Source organism: Heptranchias perlo, chromosome 28 (assembly GCF_035084215.1).
Source record: "Heptranchias perlo isolate sHepPer1 chromosome 28, sHepPer1.hap1, whole genome shotgun sequence".
Taxonomy (NCBI): domain Eukaryota; kingdom Metazoa; phylum Chordata; class Chondrichthyes; order Hexanchiformes; family Hexanchidae; genus Heptranchias; species Heptranchias perlo.
In genome coordinates, this window is record NC_090352.1 from 5798048 (window position 1) to 5817101 (window position 19054).

A 19054-nucleotide genomic window follows, 5' to 3' on the forward strand; every position below is an offset into this window, starting at 1 on the left:
AAATGGAGTTGAGGTGGAGATCAGCCATGATCTAATTAAATGGGGCTCTATGGTGGAGTAAACCCTATTAAATTTCTCCTAAATTGAGAGATTGTCGCTTGGGTGCCCAGCATCAGTCTCATGGTCCTTACCTTCAGGAGAGGAAAGGTTGCAAATTGAGGGATGAGTGCCTGCTCTCCGGGCCTGCAGATGGCGCTACGCCCCCTTCCCCCCCCCCCCCCCCGCTTCTCCCCGCTCCCCTCGAGTGACCGCGACACCTCTTTCCCGTTTGATCGACTCTCGTCGACGGCGGGGGGAGGACAACCTGCAGCCGCCTCCATAGCGACGGATGCGCGGCTTCTCGGAGCGTGGAGTCCGGAGATCGGGAGGATGCACAGGGGCGGTGCGGCCGTTCGCAGCTTCGGATCGAAGGAGGACCGCGGCTGAAGCCTCCCGGACGCACGGTAAGTGAGAGTGGGACAGAGCGAGGAGGAGGAGGAGGAGGAGGAGAGTGGTACCCAGGAGGATGCAGGGATGGGGAGCAACTCCAGTGGGATGCTGCTACTGTGCTCAGCAAACGGGCCTTTGTGCTGCTAACATCCACTATAGGAAAAACTCCGCAGATTACTGCGTATTTCCACCTAACTTAATAGTTTGGCTCATTTAAAAGATTTAATTGGAACAATAAATACATATTTATAATTCATAATTATGTTGGTGCCAGGCTATTTTGTGGAGCAATCCCACATTTGTCAACTTTTTGGTAATTTTCACTTGTTTTTTTTTTCTGTATTTGCACGACTCCTGTAGTTTATGAGTTTAGCATTTGTAACTTGGCCAACTGCAGCAGGTGCAGAGAGAACAAAGAAACAAAAGCCACGGTTTAGTGTTGGTTTTTGTAAACAGTTCTTCTGATGTTTACTGACAGTCCTCACACTGAACAAAACTACAAAACAAATGAGCTTTTAACTTGTCCAAGGTAATCTACCTAATGAATAATTTAAAACAAGCAACATAGTGATTATAATGTTAGTGTTTGACAACACAGATTATAATGTTAGGGTTCATTTGGTATTGCTTTAAGTTTGTTACTTACAAAATTAAACAAATCACAAATAGTTTGTCAATTAATGTTAGTGAAAATACTAACATTACATCAATTAATGTTAGTGAAAATACTAACTGATTTTTAATTGTTTTATGAATAATCTGTGTTTGATGACTAATTATGATTTTTAAAAAATCTGTATTACATTTTAAATTGTAGGAATGTGTCAAACTCTTAACTCCTGAAGCACCAAAGCATTGATTTTCTTGCTGTTTGAAACTTCAAATATAAAACTTGTCCTATTTTAAACAATGCTGTTGTTGTTTAATAAACAATTAAGGCAATCAGAGAGTAAGCAATTTCCTCTAACTTTGTTTTATATACAGTCATCTTGATGCGAAACAGCCACAGAAATTCTGCTTTTGAGTTTTATATTCTCTTCATGTTAAGGACATTGTTGTCTCTCAGCACAGGAACATAAATTTTATAATTTTTATAATGTACAGTCAGCTTCACTTATAATGGTCATATCTATAATGGTAATCACATTTAATAGACAAAACCAAGAAACAAAAATGGTTTCATTGTGAATACTATTGTTTTAAATGGACAAAACTCCAAGGGGAGCTGACCGTAGTAACTATTATTACACTATGCCTGCGGCTTGTGATATTCTTTTCAAGGTTCCCAGCTTATGATATCCTTTTCAAGGTTCCCATCGTGCTATCTCCCCAAGGTCCTGTTGCTGATTTTAAAGTTACAGTTTTGCCGAGATCAGCACTGTGGAGTTTCCAACTTTAACAGAGACTGCCTGTTTAAACTCGCTGCTGCACATGGTGATTAAAGCATGTGCTGAATGTATTATCAGCTGGTACAGCAATCGGGTGCTGTTGCGTAACTACCGACCTTTAAAATCAGCTGGTTCCTGTACCAGTGACCTATCGGACAGCTGTTCGTAAGAGACACAAAACCAGTATCTTATCAGCAGCTTACGCTGCTGTCATGACATCGAGAAAATAACAACACTCTTGCGAAATTGAAGCAGTTCTGGGAAGGGGGAGACTGGGTGATACAGTAAATTAGTACACTTTCCTTTTACTGCTAGGATTTGTGTTTGAATCCAGCCCAGACTGGTGGGGTGAAGGTCTTCAGATTTATCCATCTGTAGATGTCCTGGGTTAAATCAGTTTGGGCACTCTAGTCTGGTTCTGATAAGCATGGGTCAATGGCATAAAATTACTACTCGTTATAAACTGGCACAAAATTAACATCCTTGTGTCCTTCCATTTCAGTAGGTCTTGAGGATGATTGTGTGAAATAGAAATGTCACATTGGTGTTTAGGCCACTGTAGAACTGGAAAAACTAATCGGAGTTTGCGCAGCACCTGCTCCACCTAGTTTTTCACACATTTTGCAGAAGGATCCTGAAACGGGCCTCCTTTGCATATTTAAATTGATCCAACGCTGCTTACAGGCAGCTGTCAGGGATGCCTAAAAACAGTGAGGACCAATATGGTGGTGGCCATACCATCAGTGCAGATTAGGTGCAGGACATCGTGCCCAGAAATTGGTATAGATTGCGCCCGTTATATGCCCCAAAAAAAGTAAAACACATACCAATTTCTAACCCAGTGTGTCCAAATAACTTTCGCTGAATGTGGCCCGCACTAAGTGCTAGGATGTTGGATCAGGTTCACCATGTAAATTGAGTTTGACATCGTGGTATAGTGAATAGTGCTCTTCTGGGGTAAGATATAAGGGATATTGATAGAATAGATTAATGAAATGTTGCAAAGACCAGATGCAATCTTAAAACTAGAGCTAAGTCATTCAGGAGTGAAATCAGGAAGAACTTCTTCACATAAAAGGTAGTGGAAATCTTGAATGCTCTCCCCAAAAGGCTGTGGATGTTGGGACATTTGGAGCTTTCAAGACTGAGATCAGCAGGTTTTCATTAGGTAAGGGCATCAAGATATGATTCAAAGACAGGTAAATGAAGTAGAGGTACAGATCAGCCATGATCTAATTGAATGGTGGAACTGGCTCGAGGGGCTGAATGACCTGAATTAAAACAAACCTGGGAACGTTTGATGTTGGCCCTGACAAGAGAATAAATGAAACAATTTCCATTCCCCCAGCAATGACATCCATCACTGAACTCAAAATTTACTAATATATTTATATAGATATAATTTACAAGAAACTGTAATTTGAGAATATATGTTGCTTGGATAACTTCTGATATGGGGAGTGTGATTAAAACTTCTGATTTGTAATTTACATATAAATAGAATCATTTTGCAGTGGTACAGTATTAAATTAAGGTACCAGATAACATGTTGAATAATAATGGAATGAAGGATTCATTTTAGTCATTAATTTTGCGACAGCAGTAGCTCTAATCTGACAGATTGAGGTCATAGTTTGTACACTGTGTAAGATATTCAGATCTAAGCTTTTCTTGGTTACAGTTGGGACAAGGGCATTCATTTGAAATGAGCTTCGGTGCTATATGGTGTTTTGCGAATTGAAACCTTGGGCATATTGAATTTTCACCAGGCCTGTTAAAGGTTTGGTGCTTTTCTTTTTTGAACATGTGTGATCGGTTTTTTTTTAACAATTATTGTTGAGATGTGATTTGAAGCAAGACATAAAATTCATATTTCATTTCCTAGCCATATTCCAAGCTATCAGCCGTCACAGTCTGTGCTTCCTTTAAATTCCATTTGGATGGAGTAATTTAGAAAAAGAAAAGCCCCTCATTGTATTTCTTTGTTTCAACTGGATAAAATACACACAAGACATTTTTTTACACAAAGAAGAAGTTGTTCCATCCTGATTTTCAAACATTGGATCCAGTATAAAAGCCAACATTGATATTATTTTGACCACCTTGATGACTAAAGCTCTGAAATTAAAATTAGTTTCATAAATTAATAGACTATTTCTGCTAAAAGGTGTCAGCCTTGGCTCAGTGGTAGCACTCTCACCTCTGAGTCAGAAGGTCATGGATTCGAGCCTCAATCCAGAAATGAGCACATAATCTAGGTTGACATTTCAGTGCTGTACTGAGGGAATGCTGCACTGTTGGAGGTGCCGTCTTTTGGAGGAGATGTTAAACTGAGGCCCTATCTTCCCTTTCAGGTGGATGTAATTATTTGAAGAACAGGAAAGTTCTCCTCGAGTCCTACCAACATTTATCCCTCAACTGACATAACAAAAACAGATTATCTCGTCATTTATCTTATTGCTGCTTGTGGGAGCTTGCTGTGTGCGAATTGACTGCTGGATTTCCCAACACTTCAAAAGTACTTAATTGGCTGTGAAGTGCTTTGGGACGATCTGAGGTCATGAAAGGCGCTGTATAAATGCCAGTTCTCTTGCTTAAAATTGAAAATTTGGAAATGTACAGCAAGTTAATCAACATGTGAAAGAAAGAAAGATGAACATTTCTGGTATACCTCTTCTGAGGCAACCCATTGACATGTTAACCTGCCATTTACTTTCTTCACTGAAATGCTGCTTGTTTCTATTGTTTTATGCTTTATTTCATATTTCTAGCATTTTTTTTTATATTGTCTCTTTTACATAAGTTTCATCCTTATCCAGAATATTTTGCAAAACTAATTTGAGAAAAAGTAAGTATTCCTGCACGCTTTTGTTTTTGTCCCAGTGACGTAGATGTGTAAATCCAAATTTACAATGTCACTGGAAGCCAAATATACACCTGCAAAGTCTGAAGCTTAAAATTAATAGGTGAAATTATTAAAGAAGGCATGAGTTTCTCAATGTATTAAGCTATATGTAGGCCTTAGTAAGTCAGCTCATGGTTTGTGTAGCAAAATAGTACAATATTTTTTCTGATTGTAGATGGACGGGGCAAATCTTGAAGTTGTCTTCCCTAACCAAGTATCAAAATGAAGACCAGGGGTGAGACATATATCTTCCAGTACCTTCCATCACCTGCCCCGCCAAATCTTATTTTGGCCTCTTCATCCTACTCCTTTGGCACCTCCATTGAGCACCTCACCTTATTTCATCCCTCTCATCTCTCCTTTAAAATCCTCATTCTCATACGCCCACCCGAGCCCCACCCTGAATTTCCTACCAAGATATCCTCACTCCATTCATAGAGTCATAGTCATACAGCACGGATAGAGGCCCTTCGGCCCATCGTGTCCGCGCCGGCCAAGAAATTGCGCAACGAGCAGGATTCCTCCCTCATCCTCTGCATTGAGCGACTCTTCATCCTCTGTGATTTCAAACTCTATCTCAAATCATCTTCCCCCTCTCCTCTGAGTTCACTGTCATCCTGTCCTCCTTAACCTCTCCCTCCATATAAACTCTCCAGCCATATTCACAGCCACTCCCTAGATCTTGCAATCTCACGTGGCTTCTCTATTCCCATTGTCTCAATCACAGGAAAGGCCATCTCTGATCACTTATATCTTTCACCACTCAAACCCCCTTCTCCCTTCCAACCCCACTTTCTTCTGCGTCTGCCCCAAGAAAAAAATCTCCTCCAAGTCACTTACAACGGCACTTTCAAACTCCTAACTGTCTAGCTTTTGACCCCAAGTTCACTGTGATATTTCTGCAGCTGTCAGTCTGCTCAATCACTCTCTCACCTCTGCATTAAATGCCCTTATCCCCATGCAAACCTTTACTCTCTCCCACTCTGGTCGCTCCCCCGGTACGGCCTCCAACTTTGCTCCCTGAAGTCCGAGGGGCGCAGACTCAATTTGTATATGGTTTAGCCATTCGTCGCCACATCTGGCTGGACCACATCAAGCACTATAGGACCCTGCTCTCTGTCCTTCGCCAAAAGCTGCTCACTACTCCAGGATCATCCTGGTATGCAAAGATAACCCCAGGCTTTTTTTCTCCACTACCAGCAGTCTCCTTTAACCCCCTCTCCTCAAGTGTGAGGAGCTCATGGGTTTCTTTGTCACTGATTGAAACCATCCATTCAGCTGCCTCTGCAGCATCCCTCCCTTCCCCTTGCCCACCAAACCTAGCTTCCCCCCTGAACCCACATATTTCTCTAGTTTCTCTCCTATCTCTGCTTATGCCTTCTCCAAGCTCATCATGTAGAGGAGTCCAAAACTAGAGGTCATAAATATAAGATAGTCACTAATAAATCCAAAGGGAATTCAGAAGAAACTTCTTTACCCATAGAATCATAAGAATGTGGAATGTACTACCACAAGGAGTAGTTGACGCAAACAGCATAGATGTATTTAAGGGGAAACTAGATAAGCACATGAGGGAAAACAGAATAGAATATGCTGTTAGGCTTAGATGAAGATGGGTGGGAGGAGGCTCATATGGGGCATAAGTGCTGGCATTGACCAGTTGGGCCGAATGGCCTGTTTCTGTGCTGTAGACTTGATAAAACTCAATCTTGTCCATGAGTCCCATCTCCTGCTTTCTCCACCTATTCACTAAACTGCTAACCAGCTAACTTCCCTTCCTGGCCCCATGCCAGTTGACATTACAGAAGGTTCCCCCTCCTCAGGTACAGTCTCCCTCCCTTTCAAATCTGCCGCCATCAACCCCCTCCTCAAAAAACCCACCCTTGACCCCTCCGACCTTGCAAACTACAGCCCCATCTTCAACCTTCCTTTCCTCTCAAGTCCTTGAACATGTTATTGCCTCCCAAATCTGTGTCCATCTTTCCCCCAACTCTATATTTGAACCTCTCCAATTAGGTTTCCGCCCCTGCCACAGCATTGAAACGGCCCTAATCAAAGTCACAACTGACATCCTCTGTGATGGTGCACTATTCCTCCTCATCCTTCTCAACTTCTCTGCAGCCTTTGACACGGTCGTGCTCACCATCCTCCAATGCCTCTCCTCTGTTGTCCAGCTGAGTGAGACTGCCATCACCTGGTTCCATTCTTACCTATTCGGTGTTGGGACGTTTTACTACATTAAAGGCGCTATATAAATGTAAGTTGTTATTGTTGTCTTAGCCAGAGATTTCCTGCAATGGCTGCTTTTCCCTCCCCTGCATCATTACCTCTGGAATCCCCCAAGGATCTATCCTTGGCCCCCTCCTATTTCACATCTACATGCTGCCCCTCAGCGACAGCATCCAAAGTTATGGTGTCAGGTTCCACATGCATGCTGATGACACCCAGCTCTACTTCTCCACCACCCCTCTTGACCCCTTCACTTGCCTCTGTGTTATCAGCCTGCTTGCCTGACATTCAGTCCTGGATGAGCCACAATTTCCTCCAATTAAATATTGGGAAGACTGAAGCCATTGTCTTCGGTCCCCGCCACAAACTCCGTTCCTTCACCATTGATTCCATCACCCTGCCCGGCCACTGTCTGAGGCTGAACCTGACTGTTCACAACCTCAGCGTCCTATTTGATGCTGAGCTGTGCTTTCAACCCCATATCCTCTCCATCACATAGACCGCCTACTTCCACCTCCGTAACATTGCCCATTTTTCCCTCTGCCCCAGCCCATCTGCCGCTGAAATCCTCATCCATGCCTTTGTTACTTCTAGATTTGACTATTCCAATGCTTTCCTGGCCAGCCTCCCATCTTCTACCCACCATAAACTTGAACTCATTCAAAACTCTACCCGCATCCTAACCCACACCAAGTCCTGCTCACCCATTACTTCTGTGTTTGCTGACCTACATTGGCTCCCAGTCCACCAACGCTTCAAATTTAATATTCTCATTCTTATGTTCAAATCAATCTCGCCCGTCCCTATCTTTGTAATCTTCTCCAGTCGTTAACCCTTTAAGATCTCCGCGTTCCTCCAACTCTGGCCACTTATGCAACCCCACTCCCTTCGCCCCACCATTGGTGGCCTTCAGCCGTCGAGGCCCTAAGCTTTGGAATTCCCTCACCAAGCCCTGCTGCCTCTTCACCTTTCTCTCCTTTAAAACTCTCTTTAAAACCTACCTCTTTGACAAAGCTTTTAGTCACCCCTCCTAATATCTCCACCTTTGGCTTGGTATCAATTTTTGTCTGATTACACTCCTGTGAAGCACCTTGGGATGTTTTCCTACTTTAAAGGTGCTATAAAAATGCAAGTTGCTGTTGACATAAGCGAGATTGTCAGGATGCAGAAGTTTTGTCTTCCTGTTAATTCGGCTGGACTTGGTCAAAGCTTTAAGTAAGCCAATAACGTGTAAAATCTGTAAGTTAGTCATTCTATGCAGTGTCCTTGATCTTAGTTGATTGAAATTTATATTGGAAACTTCCTTCATACTTTTAGTTCAGTTCTGAATGAACTAATGGACTCTATGTTGACATAGGAATCACGTCACCCATGTACAGCATTATATTATTGAAGATCTTTGCCCTTTGTTAATTGTGTAAGAAATGCATTCTAGGAAGAGAAGCAGATTCTATTAGTCAGGGGATTGATGTTGGGCTGGAGAGATTTACTGAGTGGAGTGCCTCAGAGATCAGTAAAGGAGTCCCCTAATGATCTGGGTTCAGAACACAAGTTGCTCAAATCTGCATTGCTATCAAACTGGCAGGAGCAGATGAGTCTGTCGAGGCAGCTAAGTAGTCACAGAAGGACCTAGCCAATATTTGTAAGTGAGAAAACCTGTAGCAGATGAAATTCAATTTAGATAAGTGCAAGGTGTTGTACGTTGGAAGAAAAATAAGGGACACTAAGTGAATGGTGTCGAACTAGCTACGGGAGAGGCTGAAAAAGGTTTGGGAGTGATAATAGACTCAAAGAACAATGTCCACAAACTGCATTGCAGCAATTAAGAAAGCAAACAGAATGCTGATGTATTGCTAAATCAGGAAAGTGTAAGTCTGAGGCTGAAGCTGGTTAGAGCTCAGATCAGCACCTTAAATATTGTGGCAGAGGAACATCTATGCCCTGGAAGCAATGCAGAGAAGGGCCATGAGACTGATCTCTAGAGTTAGAGGACTAAGTTGTGAGGAAAGGTGAGAAAAACTTTGACTTCTCAGTCTTGAAATGAGGCTAATGAGAGGGGACCTTATACAGGTATATAAGGTTATAAGTGGAAAAGAAAAGGTTAATCCTGAGCATTATTTAGAGTTAACCTACAATGACATGACCAGGAGACATAGATACAAATTGGTACGACACATTTAAGGCTGTTGTCAGGTAGTGGAGTCATTAAACAGGCAGTTAGATGCTGTGATGGGGAAGATCACGGGTTTTTATGGAAGGATGAGATATATGGGCTGATGTTTTTAGCAGAGAGAAAGATTCAGGCAGTTCGCAGAGAGCGTGAAAACAAGCCTAGGGATTGGTGAAACACTGAATAAGAAAACTGATGGCAACAAAAAGATGTGGGACAGTCAACCTGGTAACAAACAGGTTGAAAATCATTCTGTCCTTTTTATCCCATTAAGGTTTCTTTGCACACATGCCAACCGTCTTTATTTTAGGCAAATAGTCAACGCTTTGGATCCGCTTTTCCACATTTGCAGATGAAGATCAGCAGACAATTGAATAACCCACTGTCTGAAGAGGTCACTCCATGAGCCAACATGATTCATTTGTAAGGCACATGTGCTGCCATTTCATGTGACAGCAAGGGTCGGGATTCTACTTCCTCTGTGGTGAAGCTGTATGTAAGGCATGCACTACAATTTAGGAATGAAATTACTGTTTGGCTGAATTTATCTGCTTTTGGCCATTAAAGGTAATTATAAATATGTATATAATTGATAACCTTTGTCAGAAGATGGGGTGTAGCTCTGGGAACTCAACAGGTGTTATTTGTATGGGCTTGGCGCCCAATTGCGGAGAGCAGAGAATGATGGTAGGAGGCTTAAGGTAGAGAGAGAAGTCAAGAGCCCCCCCTCACCTCAGTGTTCACAGTGGTAGTGGCATGGGACATGCGGCTGACAATAATGCCCGTATCTCCAGTGCTATCTAGTTGCTGAGCAGTAATGCAGAAAGGATGCCGTAAGCAGCAGCGGGAGGAATAATGGAGCTGCTTGGCTCCTCAGCAAGGGGAGAGGGAACCAGCAGCTGCACAGGAACCAGAGGGAAAGGCCAGGTGTAGCTCCTCCATGGGCATTGAGCACAAACAAGATGGTGGGGAGTGGAAAGAAAGTCCCCGGCTCCCCCGCTCCCCCCCCGCCCTGTACTCCATCTAACCACCCCTGACATTAAGAAACACGGAAGAAAATCATTTTTGATATTTTTCTCCAAAGTTTAAGTAGACTGGCTGCAAAATTTAACAAGGATATTGGAACAACAGCGACAGTTTTGTACTTTTTAAAAAATTGCCCCCCTCTCAGAAGGAAATCTTGTGCCTCAACACTTGTCTCCTCCCCCTTCAGCCTTTCAAGTATTTGCATATTTTTTCCTCTAATACGAGTGAAGAGGTGTCAGAGTGAAACCAGCTCTGTATGTCTGTTTGTGCCTCTCTGCATGCTAAAGGTTTTAGAAAGGCCCAACTGCTTGAACACAGGATCCAGGACTAACAGCTTACCCGGAGTGTGTGCGACTATACTAGTTAAGGCCAGGTAATTGGCTAATACGGTATTTGCAACAGACCTACAAATAGATCTTTGTTTTGACGTTCTTGGATGTTGGTACTTTGAAGAAAATATGTGTGACGTGCTATAGAAAATACCACATTTTGGCTTTCGAATGTGCAGGGGGATGAGAAGTTTATCCACTTCAGCTATTTTATCGACTCTTTAAATCCCTGACACGCTGCTCATATTGCTTTACTATTACAAAGAACTACTGCACTTAAATAAAGAGCATTGAATGAATGTTAAAAATTACTGTTATAAAAAAATGTCTGTAAGCTAATGTGCAGTGTAATGGGAATGCCCAGTCTCTGCGATGCTTAACTGTTCAACAGCGCTGTTCACTGGCACTTTAAACAGGGGAGCTGTGCTCAAAAGTGTCAGCATTGTGGGACATCCACCTTCTGATGTAGTGATCATTCAGTCATGGTGATCATTTTGAGGACCTATCCTGATAGATCTCTGCATAAAAAAGGACACCGAAACTGCTTAAAAATAGAAGCAACTTCATGGGCTCTAAATAACCATAGTTTCTGCCGTAGAAATGCGCACAGCTCTTTTACTGTATGTAGTGGCAGTTTGAGAATTTGAATTCAGTATTAACAATTTGGAAATAAAAAAGTGGTATCAGTAAAAGCGACCATGAAGCTGTAAAAACCCAACTGGATTCTTAATGTCCTTTAGGAAAGGAAACCTGCTGTCCTTATCCGGCCTAACCCACACATGACTCTAGTCTCATTGACTCTTATCTGCCTTTAGTTGTATCAAACCAATACTACAGCATTTCAAGAAGAAGGCCCACCTCCACCTTCTCAGTGCAACTAAGGGTGGGCAGTAAATGCTGGCTTTGCCAGCGATGCCCATATCCTGCGAATGAACTTTTAAAAAAAGATGAACCAATCAAATCAATCCTGGGAATCAATAATAAAACATAGATCACGTTTCAGTAAGTATGATACTTTTTTATATGCATGATTTTCCTGCGTGATTTTTGAGTAATGTAACGTGGGCTGGAAACTAGAGCTGATATCATGTGATCTTAGGTCATGGTGTCATTAGACATGAAAGACCATGGGCTCAGTTTTAAAAGGGTGGGGGGTGTCAATGGGCGCGCGGCAAACCCAGATAATGAAAACTTACCTTTCCCCACGCAATCGCAACTTAATTAGTGGCCATTAACGTGGCTTCCGGGTTTGCTGTCGGAAAGCTGCGCAGTGGGCGGACTGCGCACACACATGACAGGCTGTCACCTGGAGCGTCTGTATTTAAAGGGCCATTGCTCTAATGGCTTTTGCTGGAGCAAAGACCAAAAAGACACACTGGAGCAGCACAGGGGCAAGGCTGCTCCAAGATTTAATGAGGCCTCACTTCAGGTGCTACTGGCTGGGGTGAGGAGGAGGAGGGAACTGTTTTACCCGGCCGACAGGAGGAAGTGCCCTGTCTCTGCCACCAAGAAGGCCTGGCTCAAGGTGGCAGAGGAGGTCACCAGCAGGAGCAACATATCCCATACCTGGGTCCAGTGCAGGAAGCGTTTCAATGACCTAACTAGGTCAGCAAAAGTGAGTACACTGACTGATTCTCCTGCATTCCGTGGTGCACATTACCCCCAAACTCATTCTGCACTGCCAACACTACTCCAACACATCACTCCTCACACCCACTTAAGGCTCATCCTCAACTTACCTTCACATCCTGAGCACTTCCTCACCTCCCCATTTGTAACCCCACCATTACCACTCACCCCAATCCTGATCCAATGTGATGTCTCTGTCTCATACTTACCTTCTGATGCACCTCTTTCACTGTCAGCCTTACCCAAAATGATGCATTAGTTGATTGGCCACTCACTCACCATCACTCACTCACATGTCTGTACTTTCTCCCCTTCTAGGAGAAGAGAGCGCAAAATGCATGTGAGAGGGCAAGGATTGGCAGGGGGCCACTGTGGTCCTCACAGACACAGAGAAGGAGGCCCTGGAGATCAGCCACACCCTCAAGTGCCTGTCCGTCGGGAACGCCGAGACTGACACCCCACAAAAGTCTGGTGCCACAACTTTAACATTCCTCACACACAATTGAATTGATGTTAAAATGCTTGGCATGTTGAACACCTCAGTATGCTCATCGCAACATGACACATCTGTGATGATGCTTAATATTGCCTTCTGTTCTCTTATAGGCACTTCAGCGACCACAGTGATGGCAGAGGGCGATTCCTCAGAGGAGCTCCAGGCCTCTGAGGGTGCACTGTTAAACCTTAGCGAACCATCCACCAGCGCAGATACTCACACCTCGGTGGGTCCTAGTAGTCGGTTAGTTGGGTTGGCACCTGGTGAGTCACCACACACGAGTGGACACGAGTGGACACTGGTGGCAGGGGCAGCTGTGTAGAGTCTGTGTTGGTAGGCGCACACCTCTTCAGGCTCTGCTTAGCTGGACGCAGATGCTGAACCCCAGGGGCCATCCTTTAAAAGGAGGATGATCGAGGGACAGCAGCACATTTGCAAGGTACTGGAACAGGTGCCACGCTCACTCTCCACAATAGCGCAGAGGATGGAGGAGTCCAACTATGAGTGGGATGGTGGCATAGAGACGTGAGGGAATCTCTGAGATAGTGTCACAGGGACGTGAGCAACTGCCTGAAATAGTATCACACGTAACTGCTGAAATGTCTGAAATAGTGTCGCAGGTAACTGCGTTGTGGAGCTCCAATTGGCGGAAGTGCATGCCGTGCCTGGCGAGGATGGTGATGTTGCTCATCCTCGGATGTAGTGGTGAATGCAGCCATCGCGCCCCCCCATCCTGATGGTGTCAGTTTGAGGGGGTCCGAAAAGTTGGTAAATATGCGTAAGCAGAAGAATTCTGAGTGGAAACCAAGGATTTTCAGTCTAAACACAAAGATCTCACAGCCAAAAGTTTGCTTGAGAGAACTGAGTTTTTTTTTATTCGTTCATGGGATGTGGGCGTCGCTGGCGAGGCCGGCATTTATTGCCATCCCGAATTGCTCTTGAGAAGGTGGTGGTGAGCCGCCTTCTTGAACTGCTGCAGTTCGTGTGGTGACGGTTCTCCCACAGTGCTGTGAGGAAGGGAGTTCCAGGATTTTGACCCAGCGACGATGAAGGAACGGCGATATATTTCCAAGTCGGGATGGTGTGTGACTTGGAGGGGAACGTGCGGGTGTTGTTGTTCCCATGTGCCTGCTGCTCTTGTTCTTCTAGGTGGTAGAGGTTGCGGGTTTGGGAGGTGCTGTCGAAGAAGCCTTGGCGAGTTGCTGCAGTGCATCCTGTGGATGGTACACACTGCAGCCACAGTGCGCCGGTGGTGAAGGGAGTGAATGTTTAGGGTGGGGGATGGGGTGCCTATCAAGCGGGCTGCTTTATCTTGGATGGTGTCGAGCTTCTTGAGTGTTGTTGGAGCTGCACTTAACCAAGCAAGTGGAGAGTATTCCATCACACTCCTGACTTGTGCCTTGTAGATGGTGGAAAGGCTTTGGGGAGTCAGGAGGTGAGTCACTGGCTGCAGAATACCCAGCCTCTGACCTGCTGTTGTAGCCACAGTATTTATATGGCTGGTCCAGTTAAGTTTCTGGTCAATGGTGACCCCCAGGATGTTGATGGTGGGGGATTTGGTGATGGTAATGCCGTTGAATGTCAAGGGGAGGTGGTTAGACTCTCTCTTGTTGGAGATGGTCATTGCCTGGCACTTATCTGGCGCGAATGTTACTTGCCACTTATGAGCCCAAGCCTGGATGTTGTCCAGGTCTTGCTGCATGCGGGCTCGGACTGCTTCATTATTTGAGGGGTTTCGAATGGAACTGAACACTGTGCAATCATCAGCGAATATCCCCATTTCTGACCTTATGATGGAGGGAAGGTCATTACTGAAGATGGCTGGGCCTAGGACACTGCCTTGAGGAACTCCTGCAGCAATGTCCTGGGGCTGAGATGATTGGCCTCCAACAACCACTACCATCTTCCTTTGCGCTAGGTATGACTCCAGCCACTGGAGAGTTTTCCCCCTGATTCCCATTGACTTCAATTTTACTCTGGCTCCTTGGTGCCACACTCGGTCAAATGCTGCCTTGATGTCAAGGGCAATCACTCTCACCTCACCTTTGGAATTCAGCTCTTTTGTCCATGTTTGGACCAAGGCTGTAATGAGGTCTGAAGCTGAGTGGTCCTGGCGGAACCCAAACTGAGCATCGGTGAGCAGATTATTGGTGAGTAAGTGCCGCTTGATAGCACTGTCGACGACACCTTCCATCACTTTGCTGATGATTGAGAGTAGACTGATGGGGCGGTAATTGGCCGGATTGCATTTGTCCTGCTTTTTGTGGACAGGACATACCTGGGCAATATTCCACATTGTCGGGTAGATGCCAGTGTTGTAGCTGTACTGGAACAGCTTGGCTAGAGGCGCAGCTAGTTCTGAAGCACAAGTCTTCAGCACTACAGCTGGGATGTTGTCGGGGCCCATAGCCTTTGCTGTATCCAGTGCACTCAGCCGTTTCTTGATATCACCTGGAGTGAATAGAATTGCCTGAAGACTGGCTTCTGTGATGGTGGGGATATCTGGAGGAGGCCGAGATGGATCATCCACTCGGCACTTCTGGCTGAAGATGGTTGCAAACGCTTCAGCCTTGTCTTTTGCTCTCACGTGCTGGACTCCGCCATCATTGAGGATGGGGATGTTTGCAGAGCCTCCACCTCCCGTTCGTTGTTTAATTGTCCACCACCATTCACGACTGGATGTGGCAGGACTGCAGAGCTTTGATCTGATCCGTTGGTTGTGGAATCGCTTAGCTCTGTCTATAGCATGTTGCTTCCGCTGTTTAGCACGCATGTAGTCCTGAGTTGTAGCTTCACCAGGTTGGCACCTCATTTTTAGGTACGCCTGGTGCTGCTCCTGGCATGCTCTTCTACACTCCTCATTGAACCAGGGTTGATCTCCTGGCTTGTTGGTAATGGTAGAGTGAGGAATATGCCAGGCCATGAGGTTACAGATTATGCTTGAATACAATTCTGCTGCTGATGATGGCCCACAGCGCCTCATGGATGCCCAGTTTTGAGCTGCTAGATCTGTTCTGAATCTATCCCATTTAGCACGGTGGTAGTGCCATACAACACGTTGGATGCTGTCCTCAGTGTGAAGACGGGACTTCATCTCCACGAGGACTGTGCGGTGGTCACTCCTACCAATACTGTCATGGACAGATGCATTTGCGACAGGTAGATTGGTGAGGACGAGGTCAAGTAAGTTTTTCCCTCGTGTTGGTTCACTCACCACCTGCCGCAGGCCCAGTCTAGCAGCTATGTCCTTCAGGACTTGGCCAGCTCGGTCAGTAGTGGTGCTACCGAGCCACTCTTGGTGATGGACATTGAAGTCCCCCACCCAGAGTACGTTTTGCATTAACTCACCCTTTATCCCCATCTGTCAAACAGGCTTTTAAATGTCCAAATGGCTGCCGGTTGAAACACGACTCCTTCACCATAGTGTTTCAGAGGCCACGGGAAACACGCTGAGGCAGAGTTAAAATCCTTTCCCTGCCTCAATCACCGTAAAATTAAATAGTTTAACAAATTCAATTTCCTTAATTACTGCTTTAAATACTAAAGCCGGCAGGACTTCCAGCTTCCTGAAGCGCCTGTGAACCCAGATGTACCTGGGTTCAATGTGGAAGTCAGCGGGTTGGAGCCGGGATGCGTTCCCGCTCTGGATTTCTCCGATTTTCTTGGCCCGTCCCCAACGCGTCCGCACTTGGCTTTCAAAATTGAGCCCCCTATTTTTACTACAGTATAAAAGGTACAGGAATACAATAACCGTACAAATTTTTGTGCATAGAATGTATTTTCCTTTCGAGCTTCTACCTGATATATATTTTATTTGACTGTCTCCACACTCATGTCCTATGTCCACTAGAATTGAACTTGATTCCTCCTGAGAAAAACTTTGCAGTATGTACAGCAAACAGCAGCTGCCTTGTTATTATAGTACTGTGTGATCCCTCCAGCCCTTCATCAGCAAGGGTAAAAGTTGTTTGTGTAAGAGGGCAAGAAAATGTTACATGCTCACTTGCACTCCCACTGTTTTCAGTGGTAGATAACCACATGAGACACCCCCACACTGTTTTATCTAAAGGACAAAAGTTCTGATTCTTTTCCCTGAAGAGTGCACTCAGTTGATAGAAAAATAATTTGTACCACATTACAATATTCCTACATTACAACAGTGACGACACTTCAAAAGTTTACTTTCATTGGTTGTAAAATGCTTTGGAACATTCTGAGGTTGTGAAAGGTGTTATATAAATACAAATCTTTCTTTTCCTGAGTATAAAATAATTACTACACTGGTGCTCTGGCACTTGAAGCAGATTGCAGAAGGGCCTTGTGTAAGGCTTCGATCTGCACACAGTTCCATAATGCTCCATAGTGCAGTAAGCTAACTGCACAGATACAGTACCAGACCTCCCATTTACCCTCCTTGAATCAAAATAAACAGCAGAGAAAGAGGCCAATCGGCCATAGTGTCTGTGCCAGCTCTTTGAAAGAACTATCCAATTCTTCCCACTCCCTTGCTTTTTCCCCATAGCCCTGCAAATTTCTCCTTTTCAAGTATATATCCAGTTCCCTTTAGAAAGTTACTATTGAATCTACTTCCACCACCCTTTCAGGCAGTGCATTCCAGATCATAACTACTCGCTGCGTAAAAAAAAAAATCCTCCTCATTTCTCCCTGGATTTTTTGCCAACTATCTTAAATCTGTCTCCTCTGGTGACTGACCCTGGACAGTGGAAACAGTTTGTCCCTATCTAATCTATCAAAACTCCTCATAATTTTATTGTTTATGGACAATCACCCACATTTTTAATATACATACACATAGCTTATTTCTTGACACTGGGTATATTTTACCTCAAATAAATGAAGGTTTTGTAACAACCCTTCTGGGGACAGAAAGCAACTTGTGAATCCCCAGCAAGATTGACTGCATCTTGTGTCTTCACCGGGCTCTAATTTTTCTCAGACTGGAAGGTCTGTTTTCAGCATTAGTGCCTGTGCTTCCATAATTTATTAGAAGCTGATTCAAGTCTGCCTGAGCACCACATCTTAATTTACCAGAACAACAAATAAATATCAAAATGGATTGAGGCAATATAGATTTTGCAGACTAAGAAACAAGTAGGTCCAAATGTGAAGAAGTAATATTTGAAGTAAAAATAAATGTTTGATTCACTCAAATGTCCATCCACTGTCATAACATGATCAGGAATCACTGTGAATATCACCATTTTCAACAAAGCAGCTGATGGTAATTATCACATAATTATTGCATCCCAGTCATTTTAGCAGTTAATTACTCTACACAGCGTTGCATCCATCAGTTCTGGCTGGGGCATTTGATGATCTGTACGTTGATTTTGGGTTTGCCTATTTTTTGCTCACTCAGTAGACATGAAACAGCAGGTGCTTAAGCTTGGGTGGGTCAGGTTGGCTGAAAATGCATCAGGTAGCTTATATGCTATGTTGGTTTGTGCGCAGATAAGTCAATCTTAGGGTGTATTTACATTGTAGTTAGCAGTCTGCAGTTTGGGTTCCAGCCAGGCAGAACCCTGTTTACATTGTTTAGCCCCTGCCTTGCCAGAACTCTACCTGTCAGAGAGCTCTGTGCATACATGGACACATGCATATGCAGAGCTCTCTGCAAACAGTTAGAATTGTAAATGTTTATAGAGTGAGGAGGAGAGGATGCCTGTACATTTAACTAGAGCTCAGGCAGATTTAAAAAGTGCCCTCTGAGCACTTTGTAAACAAAGTTTGACACCAAAAAGGGTTGACATTCTATGCAGTGTTGAACCGCAGTGGTATGAGACTATCCAGAGAGTCTAACCGTGCTTTGCTTTGGAGTCAAGTCCAGCTAAACTGGCCATGTAAATGCACCCCAAATTTATGCTTTACAGATACAATTGAAAGACGAATGTGTAGCAGTCTCAGCCAAAGAACAGGTTCTTCACCTGCAGTTCTTGCCTGGTAACCTTTTGAACGCAGCCTGGCTCACTGGATCACAATCAAACCACCAAAAACATAAGTACGTTTATTAAAATTGGATGTGAGTATAGTTTCTTAATTATTCAGGACAATTTAATGTGAAGAGGCTTGATGTTTAACTTTGAAACCAACGCCTTTGGGGTTGGTTCTGAAATGCATTTTCTAGTCTATTGCTGCAGTTTATATGGCATTGTGCTCCTAGTTCAGTTGAAGCATTTAGTCCACCTGACTGCACCATTCATTTTGCAATCTGTGCCTGGAGCAAGAACCCTAACCTGATAAATTTGGAAAGTAGATACTCTAAATTTACACTGAACCCATTTCATGCTTGTGCTGCATCTTATTACATTTATGTAATCTCTTTAATAGCCTTGAGGAATATGTAAGATCATGGAAAGTGAGAAGGAGCAGAATATAGTTCAGTGCTGTTCGAAGGAGATTTTATTTTTCCTTTTTAGTTCTGTCCTGGGAAGT

General features: G+C 44.1%; 1 protein-coding gene across 1 annotated transcript in view; it reads left to right on the top strand.

The window, feature by feature from the left end:
* Positions 1–236: 236 nt before the first annotated feature.
* srrm3 (serine/arginine repetitive matrix 3) overlaps positions 237–19054 on the top strand; it is a 632220-nt gene continuing 613402 nt past the window's right edge. The window contains exons 1-2 of the mRNA XM_068007973.1: positions 237–443; positions 18493–18641. The gene's annotated coding sequence lies outside the window, so the exon portion shown is untranslated. The remainder of the gene's footprint in view (positions 444–18492; positions 18642–19054) is intronic.